Here is a 12590-nt window from a genome sequence, read left to right as displayed (position 1 = left end):
AGTCGATGGGGATTCCCCCTGACCATGGTCTCGGATCGGGGAACCCATTTCACAGCTACAGTAATGGCAACCCTGTGGAATATGCTTGGGGTCAAGACCCAGTTGCATATCTCCTACCACCCTCAATCCTCGGACCAGGCAGAAAGGGCAAACCGAACGGTGGTTAGTATGCTCAAAAAGTTTGTCTCCAACAGCAGTAGGGACTGAGACATTAAGCTGCCCCTGGTTCTGATGGCCATCCGAGCTACGCCCCATTGCTCTACGGGGGTCCCACCTTTTGAGATGATGACAAGTCGGAAGATGACTCTTCCCCTACACTGTCTTTATGGGGTGGAGGACCTGAGCACGACGGGGGCTGCTACGGCCCATCAGTATGTGTCAGACCTGCGAGCACATCTGCAGGCAACCTTTGCTTTTGCCCAGAACAATCTGGGAAGGAGTGCAGAGGGTAGGAAAGCATACTATGACTGAAAGGCAGTTAACCAGGAACTCCAAGTAGGAGACAAGGTCCTGTACTTCCAATTTGCCAAACCCACAGGGGTGGCCCGGAAGTACTTACCCAGTTGGACAGGACCCCACGAGATTGTCGATAAGGTATCACCGGTAGCTTATCGAATTCAGATTGAGAAGGGAAGGCAATCTCTGGTCTACAAGTGGGTGCATCGCAACCACCTCCGGTTGTATCGCCCACCTCAAATGGCGCCGGAGAACACAGAATAGGGTTAAACGTCCAAACCCGATCAAAGAGGGGGGTGCCCCTTTGTAGCTGCAGGCAGTTAGGTACTGTACTGTAGGTCCTGCTAGGAAAATATATTCAAAATTATAGTGGAACTGTACCATGTGCCTCATCTATGTTCCAGAATGGGAATCCTAAAACTGCCACGGCTGGTCCTGACAGTACTGTGGATCGCCTCGACACAGCCCCTTGAAGTTGTGGAACCTGGTCCTCCTACCGGCATAGTCCTGCAGGAAACCATAGTCCTCTCCATGGAAATCTTTATGGTACAATCTTTTTTTTTTCTTATAAAATATACTTTATTCCGAAAAAAAACACATCTCAAAAGGAAACATCTCACACGATAACACTCCACAAAATTAAAACATCGGCGGAACGGCGGTGATTGTCCGTTATCAATCCTTGCAAGGGTGGGCGTATTTGCGCTATTATGAGAGTCCCTCCAAACCCTACCGCTTGCTGTAAACCATTAATCCCTGTACAGGGTCCATAGGCCTTTCCAGCGCTCCTTTGCCGTGGGGAAACCCCATTTAGCAACGTCGCGCTTCATCCTCCTCCTGAGGTCCGCCAGGATCCTCTCTTCCAGCTCCCTCGCTCCCCACTTGTTGTTGTGCCGGATGAGATTGTTCCTCGCGTCCCACAGGCCTTTCTTTGTGAGGGACAGCAGCAGCCACATCAGGAACTGCGTCCCCCTGTCCAGTCCGGTAGGTGCCAGCCCCAGCAGAATGTACTGGTAGCTGAGCACCGCATTCGTTTCCAGGAGTTGCATTATGTTGTCCATTCTGCCCCACGCCGCCTTGGCGAAGGGGCAGCTCCTTCACTTTATTAAGATACTGAAGAAAGATGTGGAGACGGGGGTTTGAATTTAATCCTTTCTGTAGGGGGTTTAGACTTTCAAGTCACAAGCTGGGGTTTATGGCAGGAAAGGGGGGTTAACTGATAAGGATTGCAGATGCAAGCTAGGAACCCCCCTGGGTGTAATGTTAAACTGACCATTTGTCCAGAACATCGTAAACTGGCCAAATACCATGAACCCCCCTCTTTACCATCAGACCGAGTGACGTCAGAAACGGAGAAGAAAACACTATATAACCCAAAAGTTTGTAACAGTACGGGGAACAATACTTCGGTTTTGTTGTTTCTTGCGGGAAACAAGACTTCGGCTTTATTGTTCCTTGCATGCAATAAACTCATCTGTTTTACTTCATCTCGGGATCAAGAACCTTATTTCTTCTGTTACAACAAATTTGGCGTAGTCGGCGGATGCTCCAGAAGGCGCAGAACTTCCCATCGGCAGGAGAGATGGTCAGCGCGCACATAACTAAGAGGTAAGGACTCCTCTTTTATTTAAAAGTCCTGACTCTCTCTGACCGATTGGGAAATCTCTGCTCCCTGCGAGAATCGCCCGAGATGACGGAGTAAACGTGAGTTTCTGAATTCCTCTGGCCCGGGGAAGACACCGGTGTATGTAATGGGTTGTTTGCTGTAAGCCCAGAATTTGGTCTGGCAGGGGTTCCGCGGTATTGTGTACAGGCGTTCGAAGCTGGTATATGCCTTAATTGCGCGTGGAGTTTTTGAACGGGTTTTGGACCCTTACCGTGAAGTTCAGGACTGGTGTGGGCCTTAATTGCGCCCGGAGTTCTGAAGGTCAGAACTGGTTTGGGCCTTAATTGCGCCCGGAGTTCTGAGGCTCAGGATCGGTGTGGGCCTTAATTGCGCCCGGAGTTCTGTGGCTCGGGATCGGTGTGGGCCTTAATTGCGCCCGGGGTTCTGGAGTGGTGCATTAAATGCACGTATAATCCAGGATTGGTGTGGGCCTTAATTGCGCCCGGGGTCCTGAGATTAGCTACGCCTTGATTGTGCACAGATTGGCGTGGCGTGGTTTTTTTGTTTTAAAGGAAACAGGAGTAGAAGAGATATATATATATATGTATGTATGTTTTTGGTGTTTTCCTTGTTTGTGAAATACATATACACACGCACGACACTAACATAAACACACCTCATAATAAAAGAGCAAAGCATTAAGTAGCAGGATTTAAAGGACGTTGAGACCCGAGAATCGCCCTGATTGAGCTCAGTGCGTAAGTCCACCCCGGGGCAAAAGCAGCGATGCTGGCGTTCTGGGGATGGTGAATTACTGATCAAGAAAGGGGGTTTTCGAGGTCTCGTTTCTTACCTGTGAACAGTGCGGTGTAAGCCCTCTCTAAAGTCTCGGAGAGGCATTTAGATCTGGAGGTAACAGACGCCCTTAGCTGAATGAGTGCAGTAATGCACAGGTTTTTCCAAGTGAAAACATCCCCCTACTGAATGAGCTGTTACCTCACACACGACAAAAGTAAATCTTAAAGAAACCAAACGTGTGCTAATTGGGTGTTTGAGAAAGTGGTGGAAGTATCTGATTACATATCGGAAAAGTGTAAATTGACTGAAAGGGAAGAGAAATATAGGAAGAAGCTGAGTCTGTCAGAAGGAGTTTGGGGCGAAGATGCCTGTAAAAAAGCGTATGAACATTGGAACAAAAACAAAGATTTAGCTGCAGCCCTGGTGATCGGCCGACACCTGAGGTGGCAGATTAGCATGAAGGAGAAATCAGAATGGGATAAAAAAGAGAAGGAGTTCACAGAAAAAATAAAAGCGTTAAATGAGAGGAAAGATAATTTATTTGCGGCAAAAGAGGTACTAGAAAAAAAGCTAAAAGAGGGAGTACAGGAGAATGAGAAACTAAAGAAGGAATTAACTCCTGGTCACGCTGCACTGGTTAATGTGCTACAGCCGGCGACTAAGTTATATCCTGCTCTCCCACAGGGGAACAAACAGGCAGGAAACGAAAATAATTGGGATCAATTCCCACAGTGGCCATATGGAGATGGGGGGTCGGATTGGGATAACACTTGGTATGAGTGTGATAAAGACGGATCAGAGTCTCCCCTGTTAGAGGGAGGGCGCCCGTAGGTCTGTACTCTCACTCGAAGTAGGAAAGGACTTGATGTAGCAGGGGCTGGCGCCGTTGATGACAGCGCCACTCTAGCTCCGTCTCGCACCCCGCCGAGGGGGTCCGTTCTCGCACCTACCTTCCCTGAATCCCCAATACGATCAAATCCAAAACCGGAGGATATTGACCGGTGGGCTAGAGAAGTACCGCACACAAAATTAGGGATGCAGCGAACCTGGAGTGCGCTTCAGGAATTAAAAGATACTTATGGTATCTCCCCCCTGACTGCCGCTATGATCCTCAGAAGGACAGGGGAAAAGCGTGTCGGAGAACTTAAACAATTGTGTGAGGATAACGGCAGGGGAGGGCGATGGGAATGGGTTTGGCGATGGCTTAAACAAAATTATCCACCAAAGACAGATTGGAAAAAGATATCTGCGCGTCAGCAAAAAGAAAGCGAGGATGTGGCTGACTTCACTGACCGCTTCGTCACACTCTGGCTGGAATGCTCAGGACTAAGTGACGAAGATGATGTGAATAGCGACGCCTCTGCTGTGATTAAACAAATTTATTTGGGCGGTCTTAAGCCTGATATAGCCAAAGCCCTTCAGTTAAAAGAGCCCGAAATAGGGCAAGATACGACTAAACAATTTGAGGAAATAGTTAAAATGGCACGGCAAATCGAGAGAAATATGTATGCTAAGGTGCGGGCAATACAAACAGGGTGGACACCCCCCATACTGAAGGGTGGAGCTGGCCCTGACACCCGACTAAATCCAAAAGGCGAAATTACAACTCGGTGCCATTATTGTAAAAATTTCGGACATTGGCAAAAGAATTGCAAAAAGCGATTAGCCAGTGAGGGCAGGATTGGAAGATACCGAGATCCCCCTTTCAATCCCTCAAATCGAGAGGGGCAAAAAAACCTGTTGTCACAATTACAGGATTTGAGCGAAGCAGACAAACGCGCTATCAGGGAGCTTTTAAACTAGGACTCCCCCTAGTGGCCTCCCTACGCCTATCTCAGGAACTGAGTGAAAAAGAGCTCAAATTACAATGCACGATTAATGGGATTCAAATGTCACTTTTATGGGACACTGGGGCTCAATTATCGTGTTTATCTGAACAGTCAGCCAAACGGTGTGGTGTCATGTTCACAGGGAGGGAGCTGGAGGCCACTGGTGTAGGGGGTAATCGAATAACACTCAGAGAAACTCAAAAACTCAAGATTAGACTAGGAGATGGGGAGGTAACATTTAATGCTGTCATGTGGGTAGGATCTACCCCAGATCTGTTGGGATGGGATGCTCTGAAATACCTACAAGGGGTTACATTAACCATACATGAGGAGAGGGTGGAGGTAAACATCTGGTCCCTCCAAAAAGACGAACTAAAAGGGCATTCAATTTGGACTATGGATAAGGACGAATGCGGGCTTCTGGATATGGAACCCGCCACATTTACTGGGAAATCCCCGCCATACACAAAGCCATATAAAATCAACAAAGAGGCGGAGGAAGGGGTTCGACCAGTAATACAAAAACTATTGACTCAAGGCATTGTACGAAAAACACACAGTACAAGCAACAGTCCAATATGGCCCGTAAAGAAAGCCAGCGGAGCATGGCGATTCACAGTTGATTACTCAAAAGCTAATCAACACATCAACCGTCTCACCCCCTTGGTAGCAGACCCCTCTGCTATTTTTCAACTACTGACCCCTGAGCACCAGGTGTTTTCAGTAATTGACATGGCTAATGGGTTCTGGTCTGTTCCTCTACACCCAGAGTTACAAGATTGGTTCGCTTTTGTTGTAGATGGAGAACAATATACTTGGACCAGGTTACCACAGGGGTTTCATAACAGCCCCACCGTGTATCACATGGCACTTCGGAGGCATCTCCGGGAGCTGCCTCAAGTGTCCTCCGTCGTTATCCAATATGTGGATGATATTTTAATCGCGTCTCCTGACGAGGAAACCCACAAGAAGGACCTCCAAATTATTCTCAACCAACTGGTTAAAAAAGGACACAAGGCTAGTTATAGCAAAGCACAGTTATGCCTAGACACCGTAATTTACTTGGGACAAAAGATTAGTCAGGGAAAAAGGGAATTGACAGAAGATCGGGCCTAGGCAATCCGAACACACCCTAGTCCCAATACGGTGAGAGAGCTCCGATCATCTCTGTGCAATTTCAATAGAAATTGGGTTGATGCTTTTTCTGAAAGGGCCAAACCACTTACAGACCTATTAAAGGGGGGAGGGAGGTCCCTTGATCCTATTGCTTGGAGTCCTGAAGCTGAACATGCTTTTAATGATTTAAAACAAGCTCTGTTACAGGCTCCTGCATTGGGGTTTCCTCAGACAGATCAACCATTCTACCTCTACGTAAGTGAAAAGAATGGATTTTGGACAGCTGTACTAACACAGGAACATGGGGGTAGGTACCGCCCGGTAGGGTATTACTCTGGATCCTTGGACGAGGTAGCCAGGGGCTGGGGTCCATGTCTACGAGCCGTTCAGGCCGTCTGTCTAGCAGTACAGGCAGTCAATAACATAGTACTAGATCAACAACTGATTGTTCGATGCCCACATGCGGTACACACCCTCATGTCCCTGAATCGGGTCAGTCAGGTTAATGCGATACGATGGAGCAAGTGGCAGGTCTTGTTAGAGGCTCCAAATATTACCATTGAACGTGAAGGAGCTCTAAATCCAGCCACATTGTTACCTGACCCATCAGAAGCCTACATGTTAGAACACAGCTGTGATGTTTGGGCAATGGGAGAAGATGAGGGCATCAAAATAGCCGAGCAACCACTAAGGAATGAAGACCTCATCCTCTTCACTGATGGAACTTAATTCACAAATTCTAGTGGGGAGAGGAAAGCGGGTTGGGCTGTGACTACAGAACATGATATCCAATGTGGGGGAAGATTTGAGGTACCCACGTCAGCACAGTGAGCTGAACTGAAAGCTTTGGTGGAAGCCTGTAAATTAGCAAAAGGCAAGACCACCATAATATACACAGACTCACGATACGCATTTGGAGTATGCCATGACTTTGGAAGGTTATGGAGTAATAGGGATTTTTTAACCTCTGCTGGCACTCCGGTAAAGAATGCAGATCTGGTGTCTGAGCTGCTTGCGGCTCTCCAACTCCCAAAGCAGGTAGCTGTAGTCAAATGTAAGGGCCACAGCAGAGAGGACACTCCCGAGGCCAGGGGCAATAAGCTGGCAGACTGGACAGCACATCAAGCTGCCCTGGGGCAATGGGAGGAGTGGGCTATAGAAAAACCTCTTCAGATTATTTCAGTTTGCACAGTGAACATACAGGCACTCCGGACGGAACAGCTCAGCGAGCTCCAGGCCCAGGCCCTAAGGATTGAGAAATGGACCTGGATGGAACGCAATGTGGGGCTGCAGAAGGATGGGACCTGGAGGTGCCAGCGTACAGGCAGACCCGCCTGTCCCAAGCAACTAATGCCCTACCTGGCACAGCAAATACACTCCACAGGGCACCCAGGTGTTAGCCAAATGACTCGACACTTTGCTCAGAGCTGGGTGGGCACAGGCGTTGTACCACAGGCGTGAAACCCTTCGCAGCTGATGTGGTACAACGCTGTGGCGAGTGCCAAAAAGCCTCTGGAGCACCGCCGGTTCGGGCTCCTAATCTTCGACGTCCTGCACCCGAGGGGCCCTTTAGACACTGGCAAATAGACTATTGTTCACTGCCACCCTGTAAAGGGAAAACAGGTCTCCTAGTGATGGTGGACCAGTTTTCTAGATGGGTGGAGGCTGTCCCTGTCAAACGAGAGACTGCGCAGACAACTGCCAAATATCTCGTGACAGAAGTAATTCCCCGATGGGGACTCCCGTGTCGCATAGACTCAGACCAGGGCACACATTTTACTGGAAAAGTGTGTCAGGTGGTGGCAGACCTACTAGGGATCAAATGGGACCTGCATTGCCCTCATCACCCGCAGTCCTCCGGCATGGTGGAACGGGTGAACCGGACTTTGAAAGCTAAATTGACAAAGTACCACCTGGGAGGGATCCCCTGGGTGGATGCATTGCCCGCCGTACTGTGCAGCATCCGGGCTGGGACAAATCGAATAGTGGGGCTGAGCCCGTTTGAGGTGATCACGGGGCGTCCCATGAGACTGAGTGACTCTCCAGGACATGACAGAGTAGGCTTGAGTATACTAACTGATTCTCTGTTACAGTATTGCAAGTTGCTGACAGAGGCCACCCAAGGAGCCCGCGAGCAGGTCCTGGAGGCGTGGGGACCACCACCTGAAGGAGGGCACGACCTCATCCCAGGAGAGTGGGTGTGGATCAGGAAATTTCCTTCACAGGTTCTCCAGCCCAGGTGGGACGGACCCTACCAGATCCTGTTGACAACTGAGTCTGCGGTTCGAGTGGAAGGAAAAGATCGCTGGATCCACGCGTCACACTGCCGACGAGCCTCATCCCCATTTACAGACTCAGAATGAAATCATTTCTGTCAATAACGATAATTGTTGCTGTAGGACTATGTTCCGCAGGGATTAATGATCATCTCTCCCACAAAGGAGAACATGGAATTAATTCCTTTTTAGGCGTCTCCTATCTGACAGCTAAGAAAACCAACCAAAGTGCCTGCTGGGTGTGTGCCGCATTACCCAAATATGTACAGGAAGGACTTCCTATGGGGGCCATTCCTTGGCGTCTCGAGGAAGTCATAGGCATGATCATTTGGAGGGATAATTTAGGAGATTTTATATGACAAACTATGGGGGTTGCCATAACACGACTTTAACCTGCACAACATTACAATATCTACAGGAGCGAGGCTTAGAGCCCACGAGTTTCACAGGCTCTTACGCTCCTAAATATAACAGAAGCCATACACCACCATACCTGACTCTAAATAAGGAACGTGAGGGAAACATATGTTTTCAGCACACTAATGGTCTGCACTTGGTTGGATGGAGTCGTTGCAACCTTACCATCGCTGCAAATATATCCACCTCTACCTTCCAAATTCCAGGATGGGATCGGCACACCCCACAATTTGGTATAAGCTTCTTATTTTCAGAGGCATGGGGAGCGCCAAACGGAACATATTTCAGTTGTGGAAAACGAGCCTACCCATGGTTGCCAGCCCAGTGGTCTGGCTCATGTTATTTAGGATATGTGGTTCCTCATATCCGTGTTCAAACCCACAGCCCCTTCGGACCTAACCACAGACCACAAAGAAAATTGGCTGATTGGAAATATTATTTAGGTATAATATTTCCACAAGCCGGCATGAACTTTCTGAGTCGAGAGTTAATTCAAATGGCCTCGACTTTAGAAGAATTAGCAAATTCTATCTCATCTAGTCTGAAGGCTGTTAATGATGAGATGGTAGCCCTCAGAACGACTGCATAATTTCTAGAAGTGGGGGACTCACTCGCGCTCTCCCCTGATGTGCTTGGTCCAAAATCAGATACGGGAGGGTTAGGACACCACGAGCTGCGTGGCTGCGGAAGGATCCCGGTTCGACAGGAGTGGACGCCGCTGCTGGTTCTCGCTGGCTTTTAGTTAGGGGTCCGGAGAAGCATCTCAAGCTAGTTCCACTACTCCTTCCGGACGTTCATTCCCTTTTCAAAGTCAGTCGTTTTGCTGTAGTCTGCGTTCTTTAGGCTGATTATCGAGGTTAGCCTTTATTTGGTCATGGGGGGCCTCGGTACTGTATGCTGAGTCTAAAGACAGTTTCACCCGTTTTCTGATTGCTCGGTTCTGTACCAGTGCAGACATGTCAAACAGTGAATGGCTGTACCTCTATTGTATCCGTGCTCAATGAATGAAATCGGTAACAAATGAATATATGTCTAGTTATACGAAAAACGAGTGGTTTATCGACTCATCTTCATTTGCAGATTTAGAGGCAGCTTCGATATTCGTTTTACAGACGGGTTTTTTTTTTTGAATATGGGTCACACACATGCCACAGCAACAAAACATCTCTAGAGATGAGGCTATAGATCACCTTTCCATCCTGCAGGTTTTCCTCCCAAAGCCTACGGCACCAACGGCGACCCCTGCTGGCCGGGAGAGCAAAAGCTTACAGCACCTGGTATTCCCAGGCAGTCTCCCACCCAAGTACTAACCAGGCCCGACGCTGCTTAGCTTCCGAGATCAGACGAGATCGGGCGTGTTCAGGGTGGTGTGGCCGTAAGCGAAAGCCCTGGCGCCTGACTCGCTACTTGAAGCTGTGTGTGGCAGGGCTTCCGTGCCCCCCGAGCGGGACTGAAGGATCGTTCGTGTGCAACTCTTTGGAAAGGAGCTGCTTTCCAAATCGCATTGCGTGCCTGGATGTTGGCGAATGCGCTCCCTTGTGTTGGCTCGTCCCGCACTGGAGGAGGACAAACAATCTGCACGGAGGAGCACCAGGCAAGTCTTCACCAGACAAAAACCTCCAGTGCACAGCACTCTGGAAACATTTCGGGGCTTTCGCGTGTTTATTTCAGCACGTAAAGCGCACCGGTCCAACACGTCGGCCGGGCGCGCGGCGCCTCCGCCCTCTTGTGGCCTTGCGGCGTCAGAGCAAGAGGCTCCTTCTCGCTGCCCTTCCGCTGTGTTGCAGGGCCCCGAGAGGGAACCCGGAGCGCGCACTTTGTGGGGGGCGGGGGACCGCGTTCTCGCTCTGCCCCCGGTCTCTTGCGCGAGTACTAAATCTCACGGACAGGGGGGCCTCGTCATTGATTGTTACAGGTGAGACGGGGATTAGGAGGAGACCCCGACTGATGGGTAAAGGGGAGCACTAACACCAGAGGGACACCCCCGGCGTCTCTTTTTGAGAGACGCCCTGGGGTTTCCTAATGGCCAAGGAGGGTCGGGACCTCGGTTTGACCTCTGTTTGTGCAGCAGAGTGTCGCCATCAGGAGGCTGGGGCGTAAGAGAGCCACACAGCCCGCAGGGTGAGCGCTCCCTACTGGTCCCAGTCACACCTCTTGCAGGAGCAGCAGCAACCGGAGCTTTTCCGGGGTGGAATCTCCTATCCGGGTGCCGGACATGCTCACACCTGCTGGGCTGCCCCGGGGGTGAGCCCAGTCGAGAGTCGCAGGGCCAGATCTAGTCACCGGGGAGAAACGATACAAGTGAAGGATTGCTCGGCTCTCGGCACTTGAAAAGACCGACAAATGTCTCGTTCCCGCCGGAGCTGAATGTACCCGCATGTGTGGTGTCGTCTTCTTCCCCCGCCCCGCTGTGTTTGCTGTATTGTCTCTGAAGCCGGCCCCCCCGAGACGAGACGGGCTGTTCCTGTGCCCCAATTAACACTTTACAGGTGCCATTCCCCGGCATTGTGGCCATTGTCGGTGCTCACACGCGATAAGATAAGGCGGAGGAGAGCGGGGCATGCCCAGCGGCAGACATTCAAGGAGGGGGTAGGGCGAGGTGAGGTGAGGTGCGACACGCCGGAGCCCCGATGCAGCTAATGCGGAGCACTTGTTGGACTGGCATCGAAAGGACGTGTGCGCACGGAGCGAGCTTTCCCTGCGGCGGAGCGCGGGAACTTTCTCCCCCCCTCCCGCTGCAGGAGTTGTGTGCACTGCAGCGGTGCCGAGAGAAAAGCACAGAAGGCAGCAGGCTCTGGAGAGCAGGTAAGAGACGGAGCCTTGTGGGCAGGCGAGCAGGCCCGTTTTTTGGAAATTGCTGAAAAGGTTTGTTCGGTGTGTGGCAGGCGCACGTCGCGAGCTTGCGTGGCGATCTGCCGGTCTGGAGTTATGCAAATGAGGCCGAATTGCATCCCGGGACATGCTGCGAATGCGCAACGGCGACTGCAGATGTGTAGGAAACGGCGCGCTCGTTTTCTCGTTTTGCCCACACTTTTGAGTGTTAGTGTGGCGTGTGAGTGTGTGAAAGAGTGGGCCCAGCAGGAGGCGGTGGCGTGCGGGGCGAGGAGGTGGCCTAGGCTGCGCGATTTGTGCTGTGGGTGCGGGCCGCTTGCAGGGGCCTGTTTAACTCATACTTACCTGGCAGGGGAGATACCTTGATCAAGAAGGAGGTTCACCCAGGGCGAGGCTCGGCCATTGCACTCCGGCTGTGCTGACCCCTGCGAATTCCCCAAATGTGGGAATCTCGACTGCATAATTTCTGGTAGTGGGGGACTGCGTTCGCGCTCTCCCCTGATGTGCTTGGTCCAAAATCAGATACGGGAGGGTTAGGACACCACGAGCTGCGTGGCTGCGGAAGGATCCCGGTTCGACAGGAGTGGACGCCGCTGCTGGTTCTCGCTGGCTTTTAGTTAGGGGTCCGGAGAAGCATCTCAAGCTAGTTCCACTACTCCTTCCGGACGTTCATTCCCTTTTCAAAGTCAGTCGTTTTGCTGTAGTCTGCGTTCTTTAGGCTGATTATCGAGGTTAGCCTTTATTTGGTCATGGGGGGCCTCGGTACTGTATGCTGAGTCTAAAGACAGTTTCACCCGTTTTCTGATTGCTCGGTTCTGTACCAGTGCAGACATGTCAAACAGTGAATGGCTGTACCTCTACTGTATCCATGCTCAATGAATGAAATCGGTAACAAATGAATATATGTCTAGTTATACGAAAAACGAGTGGTTTATCGACTCATCTTCATTTGCAGATTTAGAGGCAGCTTCGATATTCGTTTTACAGACGGGTTTTTTTTTTTGAATATGGGTCACACACATGCCACAGCAACAAAACATCTCTAGAGATGAGGCTATAGATCACCTTTCCATCCTGCAGGTTTTCCTCCCAAAGCCTACGGCACCAACGGCGACCCCTGCTGGCCGGGAGAGCAAAAGCTTACAGCACCTGGTATTCCCAGGCTGTCTCCCATCCAAGTACTAACCAGGCCCGACGCTGCTGTAGGGAAAACCGGTTCAGGGACGCCAAATATGTAATCATAGTGGCTCTCTGAAGGCA

The 12590-nt window shown here is 50.5% G+C and overlaps 2 non-coding genes across 2 annotated transcripts; one reads left to right on the top strand and one right to left on the bottom strand.

Annotated features, from left to right (window-relative positions):
- Positions 1–9760: 9760 nt before the first annotated feature.
- Positions 9761–9879, bottom strand: LOC138231464 (5S ribosomal RNA). Its single transcript, XR_011186715.1, has one exon. It is a non-coding gene; the product is annotated as a 5S ribosomal RNA (ribosomal RNA).
- A 1788-nt stretch (positions 9880–11667) lies between these two features.
- On the top strand, positions 11668–11831 carry LOC138231540 (U1 spliceosomal RNA). The gene has a single exon (XR_011186787.1). It is a non-coding gene; the product is annotated as a U1 spliceosomal RNA (small nuclear RNA).
- Positions 11832–12590: the final 759 nt, after the last annotated feature.

This window comes from Lepisosteus oculatus, unplaced genomic scaffold (genome assembly GCF_040954835.1).
Source record: "Lepisosteus oculatus isolate fLepOcu1 unplaced genomic scaffold, fLepOcu1.hap2 HAP2_SCAFFOLD_60, whole genome shotgun sequence".
NCBI classification, from domain to species: domain Eukaryota; kingdom Metazoa; phylum Chordata; class Actinopteri; order Semionotiformes; family Lepisosteidae; genus Lepisosteus; species Lepisosteus oculatus.
The sequence above is the reverse complement of the archived record's forward strand: the minus strand, read 5'-3'. Positions and strand labels throughout refer to the sequence as shown.